Source organism: Humulus lupulus, chromosome 2 (genome assembly GCF_963169125.1).
Source record: "Humulus lupulus chromosome 2, drHumLupu1.1, whole genome shotgun sequence".
Lineage (NCBI taxonomy): Eukaryota > Viridiplantae > Streptophyta > Magnoliopsida > Rosales > Cannabaceae > Humulus > Humulus lupulus.
The window spans coordinates 275,236,135-275,243,207 of record NC_084794.1 but is presented as its reverse complement, the minus strand read 5'-3'; the positions used below and the strand labels follow the sequence as shown (position 1 = coordinate 275,243,207).

The following is a 7,073-nucleotide window of genomic DNA, read 5'->3' as shown; positions in this document are numbered from 1 at the left end:
CAAGTTTCCAGCTCTTCTCGTGAGGGTGAGGCTCAACCTCTAACTCCAGCTTTGGTTTCTGTTACGGCTTCGATTCCTCAAGTTTCCAGCTCTCCTTCGTGAGTATTTATTGCATTGGATTTTGTATGCAAGTCTCTGATAATGAATTTTTGCTTGCTTCATTTTATTTTTTGCTTCTTGATTGAATGATGGATGTCTAAATTCATATCTATATATAATGTTTAAGTCTCTGATGGATGTTTTTTAACATTCTTTTGGGTCCTTTTGTTTTTTGAGGTTCTGTGGTTTGAAAGATTAACCAGCCTCTTGCATTAATAGTATTGCTTACAAGTCCATGCCTAATTTAGCTTGCCTATCAATCTATTATGTTTTGTAGTTGCACTAACTTAGATACATGTCCACTAGTTGAAAATAGATCGCTTGTTAATCATATAACAATGAGCTAGGGATTATGGGAGTGAAAATATATGTGCTAATGCTTTTTTCGTGCACTTTGGTCATTTTATTCTTTTATTTTTTTTCCTTTGGTTCATCGTGTTTTGTGTAGTCGATCTAAACTAACCTCAAATTTCAACCATTGCTAGTGAAATTTTTACAACAAAAACATAGAAAAATGAACATGATTCATCCCAATAGCGAAAGTACATGACAACGTAAAAATTATTCAATTTGGGGTTTGTATTAGCTATTTGAATTCTTGTCGCTTGGGGATCTTAGGAGTTTTTACCCTATAATTTGGGGTTGCATCTGTTTGTATATTGTTGCACATTGATGATTGAGGTTGCATCTAGTTAATTTTATTTCTTGGGTTGCATTATTTGGTTGATTAAGGTTGCAGTTGCATCTATTTCAAAGCTGCTTCTTTATTCTCATGATTGGTTTATCACAGAGGTTGTACGTACTCTATCATGGCTTATAAATCATGGTTCATACCAGATTTTCCTCTTCTTCCGCTTTTCCTATTTCTTCAAAAAATAGCCCTCAAATTATTAAAAAAAAAGTTAATAAGAAGAGTCCATTGAGTGTGAGGCTAAAGGTAAAAAAGCTATTAGATGAAAAAAAAAACCAAAATTAACAATTGTTGATCATATAATTCCACCCTCACATGTACATTTTCAATTTCACTATTCATTCATTTTATATTCTTTTTATTTTGTTTTGTTTAAATATGGTGCTATTAACAAGTATGTTTTTATTTATTTATTATATATATATTTTTTGACAATTTTTTTGTTCTTTTGTAGCTCTAACTACGAAATTTAACTCTAATTGCGGAGGAAAGGAAAAAACTTCACTTGGAACAATTCTTAAAAAAGGCAAGCAGTTGGAAGTTGATGGTAACATTTTTGCTAATGTTTGTGCAAGGTTTTTTTTGTTGTTCTAATTGCTATAATATTGATTTTGTAACGCCCTGGTTACCCCATAACAGTTACGGTGAACGGTGGACCGGAAATTTGACCCGCTACCTGAGTCCTTTGGTCAAAAACGTGCTCTAAATGTGATTAACAAGTTAAGTGGAAAACTAATAAAAAGGAATGGATAATTTTCATTACAAACTGCTCTGCAGAGCTAATCAAAACATTTACAAGTTGTTCTCAGTACAAAATGTTCATTATTGTTTCAAATTTACAACCCCGCCAACCTAAGTAGCAAACATAGGGTAAACCCCCTAGTTCCTCTAAGAACGCCTTGGCCGTGGTGGTCAAGCGGCCGCATATGTACACATCACCACCTAAGCTCTCCACTCACAGCTGGGTGAGCTTTTCTTTCCCTTTACCTGCACCATGTAGCACCCATGAGCCAAGGCCCAGCAAGAAAAGCCTAATAAAACATGATATAATATCAACAACGATCATAATAATCATTCAGGACCAACAGTCCAACCAAATAGGTGACAATCGCAAAAGTCACAAATGTGGGTACAGCCCCCTCCAGCCATGTGACGTTGGGGTCACTCAGGCTTAACTGATAAGTGAACCTCTCATAAGTTTAACCAGGATAGGTGTATGGTGAATTGTCACCAACATAACCCTCCTCATGACCATAGAGTCATAACCCTGGAACAGCGTTCCCTAGCCATGTGACAAACTGTCACCGGGGTCACATGCCCTGGCTCTAAAAAACTAGTCTCAGACTAGCCAAGTGCTTATAAGTTCATTGACCTTAGATTCGGTCCAGTGTTAATGCCTTAGAGCCATTCAACACTGATATCGATTAGATATAATCTACATTTAGCTCGACGTTCATGACGCTATGCCATTTCTGACTCTTAGGTCAGTGTCCCTGACTAGTCAGTACATATACAGATAATCAACATTCACTAGCATTTAATATGCAATCCATGTCCACATTTATCAATCAACATGCCTCAATAGCCAACACGCATGTCATATATACACAGGGTGCAGTTTTCTTACCTCAGGTTCAAGCGAGAAGTATAATAAGGACGACCCCTGAGAACGATCGATCTTTTAGTTCCTTAGCGGTTACCTAGTCACAACCAATTACAACCTCCATTAATGAAAATCCACAATAATAGGGTCTTAACCTAAGCACCACTCTCAGGACTTCGAAACATGCCCACACGATGAGTAGATTCGATCCCGGACCCTAAGGATTGAAACCCTAAGTCAAAAATCCTTAAAAACACCCAAAACGGGACTTTAAAGGAACAGGGTAGCGCTACAGCGCTCAACCCCTAGCGCCCCAGCGCTATACTCAGAACCACCAACATGCCAAAAAGCCTCCTGAGGAGCGCTGTAGCTGTAACGACCCGGATTTTCAAGACTCGATAATGCGGAAATATAAATGTTTTCATTTAACAAAATGTCTCAAAAACCCATAGAAAAAAAAACTTTTTAAAAAGTCGTATGGCCATACTTAACATTTAATTACAAACATGTTTTATAAAGATTAGAGTGAGCCTAGTTTAGGAAAATTACACAACATTTCCAAAAATAAAAAGGCTTCCCAAAAGGTCGGTCCACATGTACATTTGCAAGGAAGACTCCAGCGCTCACTGCTCTGCCTTGCCCTTGCACTGACCTACAACATGAAACAACTAGGTAAGCGAAAACGCTTAGTAAGATCAACTTTCAAAAAAAGCATGTAGAGAATTAGGGTTCCGGACCCATCCGGACCCTAAACAATCAATTTCAAGAACGCTAAAGCGTCCTGGCAAACTTATGGTCATGCCTGATAACCAATGATAAATTAATTCGTAACTAGATAAAAATCCTGCACTCAGAAAATCCCAGAACAAGCAGATATATTATATCACAACTATATCTTACCAACAATTATATCCCTGCACTCAGAAAATCCCAGAGCAAGCAGATATATTATATCACAACTATATCTTATCAACAATTATATCCCTACACTCAGAAAATCCCAGAGCAAGCAGATATATTATATCTCAACTATATCTTATCAACAATTATATCCCTGCACTCAGAAAAATCCCAGAACAAGCAGATATATTATATCACAACTATATCTTATCAACAATTATATCCCTACACTCAGAAAATCCCAGAGCAAGCAGATATATTATATCACAACTATATCTTATCAACAATTATATCCCTACACTCAGAAAATCCCAGAGCAAGCAGATATATTATATCTCAACTATATCTTATCAACAATTATATCCCTGCACTCAGAAAAATCCCAGAACAAGCAGATATATTATATCACAACTATATCTTATCAACAATTATATCCCTACACTCAGAAAATCCCAGAGCAAGCAGATATATTATACCACCATATAATTCGAGACCAACGCTCGATAATTTCCAACAATTCAGGCGTAACTTGCCCTCCAACATAATTGCTAATCTGTAAAAGAGAACCGAGTCTCCACACTAAGATCTAGCCAATAAATATCCTCAACAATGGTAACTATCGTGTTACCTAGGGCATCGCGATCTATCCAAGAGTGTAATCCAATTTACACGGTTTTACGGAGACTTCTATGTTAATCAGTGGTGCTGGTGAGCAGCTGCCCCTAGGGTGTTCAACCTCACTCAATCTTGGCAACCCCTAGTATTTCTAGGCACTCTCACGGAATGGCCAATATTCACGGCTGCTATCCGGGAATAACTTATCAGAGCACTTGCTCGGATTCTAACCGTCCAATGATTAAGTAAGCATGAGGGCCCCTAGGTCCCATTTATCTTGGCGCCCCTAGGTTTAACCAGCTTATCCTCATCTCATGGCCACTCGTCGCGGTAATGAACCGGACATAAATAAAATCAAGCAGTGTGACGGGGATCAACCGTCTAGGATATGACGGACTTCTACCGTTCATATTTTCTAAATCAGCACTCACTAGACTAACGTCTCTAAGCAACTTTCTATGACAGCCTACATATGTGCATGTATCCCTATACTAACATACAAGACAATAATCATTTCATGTTGCAGCCATACAATATAAGTTGACTTACTTGGAGTCCTTAGCGCTCAGCAGGTTTTCACCCTCCAACGTTCAGTCCAGTTACGCTTAGCCAATACTGTAGTTATCCATACAGTATACTCGGATTAATTATGGCACTAATAATTCATTATTATTATTTTGGGCAGTTTGGTCATTTTAATAAAAGTCATTTGTAAGGATTTACAATCCTTATTTGGTTTTAAACCTATTAAGGAAAGTTATACAAAATATTCGAGACTAAACCCTAAGTCTCGGGGAGACCTATCCTAAGGTCTCGATACCTAGGCTCGGGTATCACAATGGTATTTCCCACAATCCGCTAAAAATCTTATTCTTTCAAGGTATCGCTATTAACCCGCACTTTCGACTAGTCGGTTAAAATATGTAAGATTTTAGCCGGTATTATATCCAGAAAATACAAATAAATTCCTTAATTATTTTTAAAGAAAATAAACTCTTTAAATTTTCCTTTTATTTTTCTTAAGGTTTTAATATCTAAAAACCGTTTTAAGAAAATTGCCTAATTTGTCTTAATTAGGAAAACCGTTATAAATTTCTCATCTTGACTAATTAATTTTCCAAAAGCAATTAATCAATTTTACTTACTAGGAAAATAATTTATTTAATTATTTTCTCAAAATATAGGGTTTTAAACCCTCCTTTAATTTATTAACTATTAATAAATTAAATCTCTTATTTTTAGAAAGAATAAAAACTCTTTAATAAAAATAATTCATTTAAACTCAAAGGGTAAATTTTAGTGAAAATATGATTTCAAGACTTACCATTTTATATCTTGAAATAAGCAAAATTTTACTTTTTACCTTATGTTCCAAAATCTCATTTTTACACTAAGTGTGAAAAACCTATTTTTCACATTTTTAACTACATACTTCGTTAGTTCATAACTTGAAATTTACTTACCCAATTGTTACAAAAATTTCCCAATTCCATTTTTGTTATGCCATTTAGGTCTTTGTAAAATCTTAGGTCAAAATGAGCATTTTTGATTGGTGAAATCATTTTCCAACAATGAGGTAAAAATGACCTTATTTTCAAGTCCTTATTTTTTCCAAACTTTGACAGTTAATAACTTTCAAACCGTTTAATATTTTCTTACCAAATTTTACAGTGGACTAATAGGTTATGCCGGAAATATGTCCACAAAATTTTAGAAAAAACTGGGTTCATTTGCCCTATACAGTGGCTGTCCAAACTTGGTTCCGAAAATAAGAATACGAAAAAACAGTTTTTTACCTAATCTTTGAAATAGCATAACTTACTCATTTCTAAACATTTTTTAATGTTTCAAAAGCTCAATTTTATGTACTCAATCTCAACAACATCACAGTACAATTAAATTTTACAAAAACAATATACAGTGGCTGCTTGACCCCTTGGAAGTCACAGCTCAAAACATGTTTTGTTTTAGGGTATCCTACAAAACCCTTGGGGGTTTTGGTTCCCATTTTCAAAAATCAATACACATGCATCATAAAAATTATTAAACAACTACCATAACCTTATTACATCATCAACAAGAAACTCTAAGCATTAGATATACAAAATAATGCTTAAAACTAAAAACCCTACAACAAAATCATCAAAAGTAAACTTTTTACCTCTTTGGTGTTCTTGCTTAAGGTTTGGACCTTCCTATAAGCTTTGACTCCTTCAAAACCTTTCAAAAACCCTAACCAACTTCCTCCAACAACATAGGTAATTAGCTATTTGAAACTCTATGATTAAAACTTGACAAAAGTCTAGATTAATGAAACTTTACCTTAGGGAAAACCCTTCCTAGACCAAGACTTAGCTTCCAAGTTTCTTTGGTGTTCTTGGGGTTCAAAATGGAGAGAACACTTGAGAGAGTCTTCAAAAATCAGATGAGAGTGAATGAGGGAGGGAGAGTGGTCGGATTTGGGGGTTAGAATGGCTCACACAACTCTTCAAAATATCACAAAACACTTGAGTGCTTTTCTACCCACTTGCCCACTTGACTTCTTAATTAAATGGGATTTGAATTTTATAAAATTGGGTTCACACCACTCTAAAATAGCACATGGCCAGCCACCCTTTTCCATATATGTGACCATTAATTTTTTTTTTTTTTTTTTTTTTTTATAAAGGTTTATAAGAAGAAAAGTCCAAATTGACTTTTGACACCTTTTTTCACTCTTATTAAGTTTTAATCACCAAACTTAACATTAATTAATTAAATTAAATGTCTCTCACATTTAATTTAATTAATCACATAATAAAATTTAACCTAAGGTCCATTCATGGAATAAAATTCCCCATTTCGGCAAAATTAGGCATTTAACACAAAATGCCCTAAAATTTCCATTTTCTTTTAGGTTTATTATTTTTGACCAAACCTTAACTTTTATGAATGTATTTTATGCCCAAAATATAATTGCCATGATTTTTCATTTTATTTTCCGAGATTTTTACCCGATCAGGGTTTTTGTCTCGGTCCAGGACCGAAAGTCTTATCTTGACTTTTAAAATCACAAAATTCATTTTTTGGCTAGCAATAACTCATGGAATACTTACAAACAAAATATAATATTATTTAAAATAATATTCTTAACCCGGGGGAAAAATCCCGACTCGAGTCGTTTAA

The 7,073-nt window shown here is 34.8% G+C and overlaps 1 long non-coding RNA gene across 3 annotated transcripts; it reads right to left on the bottom strand.

Annotated features, from left to right (window-relative positions):
* Nucleotides 1–1,523: 1,523 nt before the first annotated feature.
* LOC133819464 (uncharacterized) lies at nt 1,524–6,811 on the bottom strand. Of its 3 annotated transcripts, XR_009886346.1 has the most exons (6): nt 6,231–6,811; nt 6,070–6,148; nt 4,458–4,523; nt 2,994–3,045; nt 2,418–2,490; nt 1,524–1,777 (listed from the first exon to the last, which is right to left on the bottom strand). It is a non-coding gene; the product is annotated as an uncharacterized LOC133819464 (long non-coding RNA). The 3 variants fall into 3 exon arrangements; XR_009886344.1 differs by lacking the exons at nt 1,524–1,777; nt 2,418–2,490 and having other exon boundaries at nt 2,843–3,045; nt 6,231–6,799; XR_009886345.1 differs by lacking the exons at nt 1,524–1,777; nt 2,418–2,490; nt 4,458–4,523 and having other exon boundaries at nt 2,843–3,045; nt 6,231–6,782.
* Between the last annotated feature and the right edge of the window lie 262 nt (nt 6,812–7,073).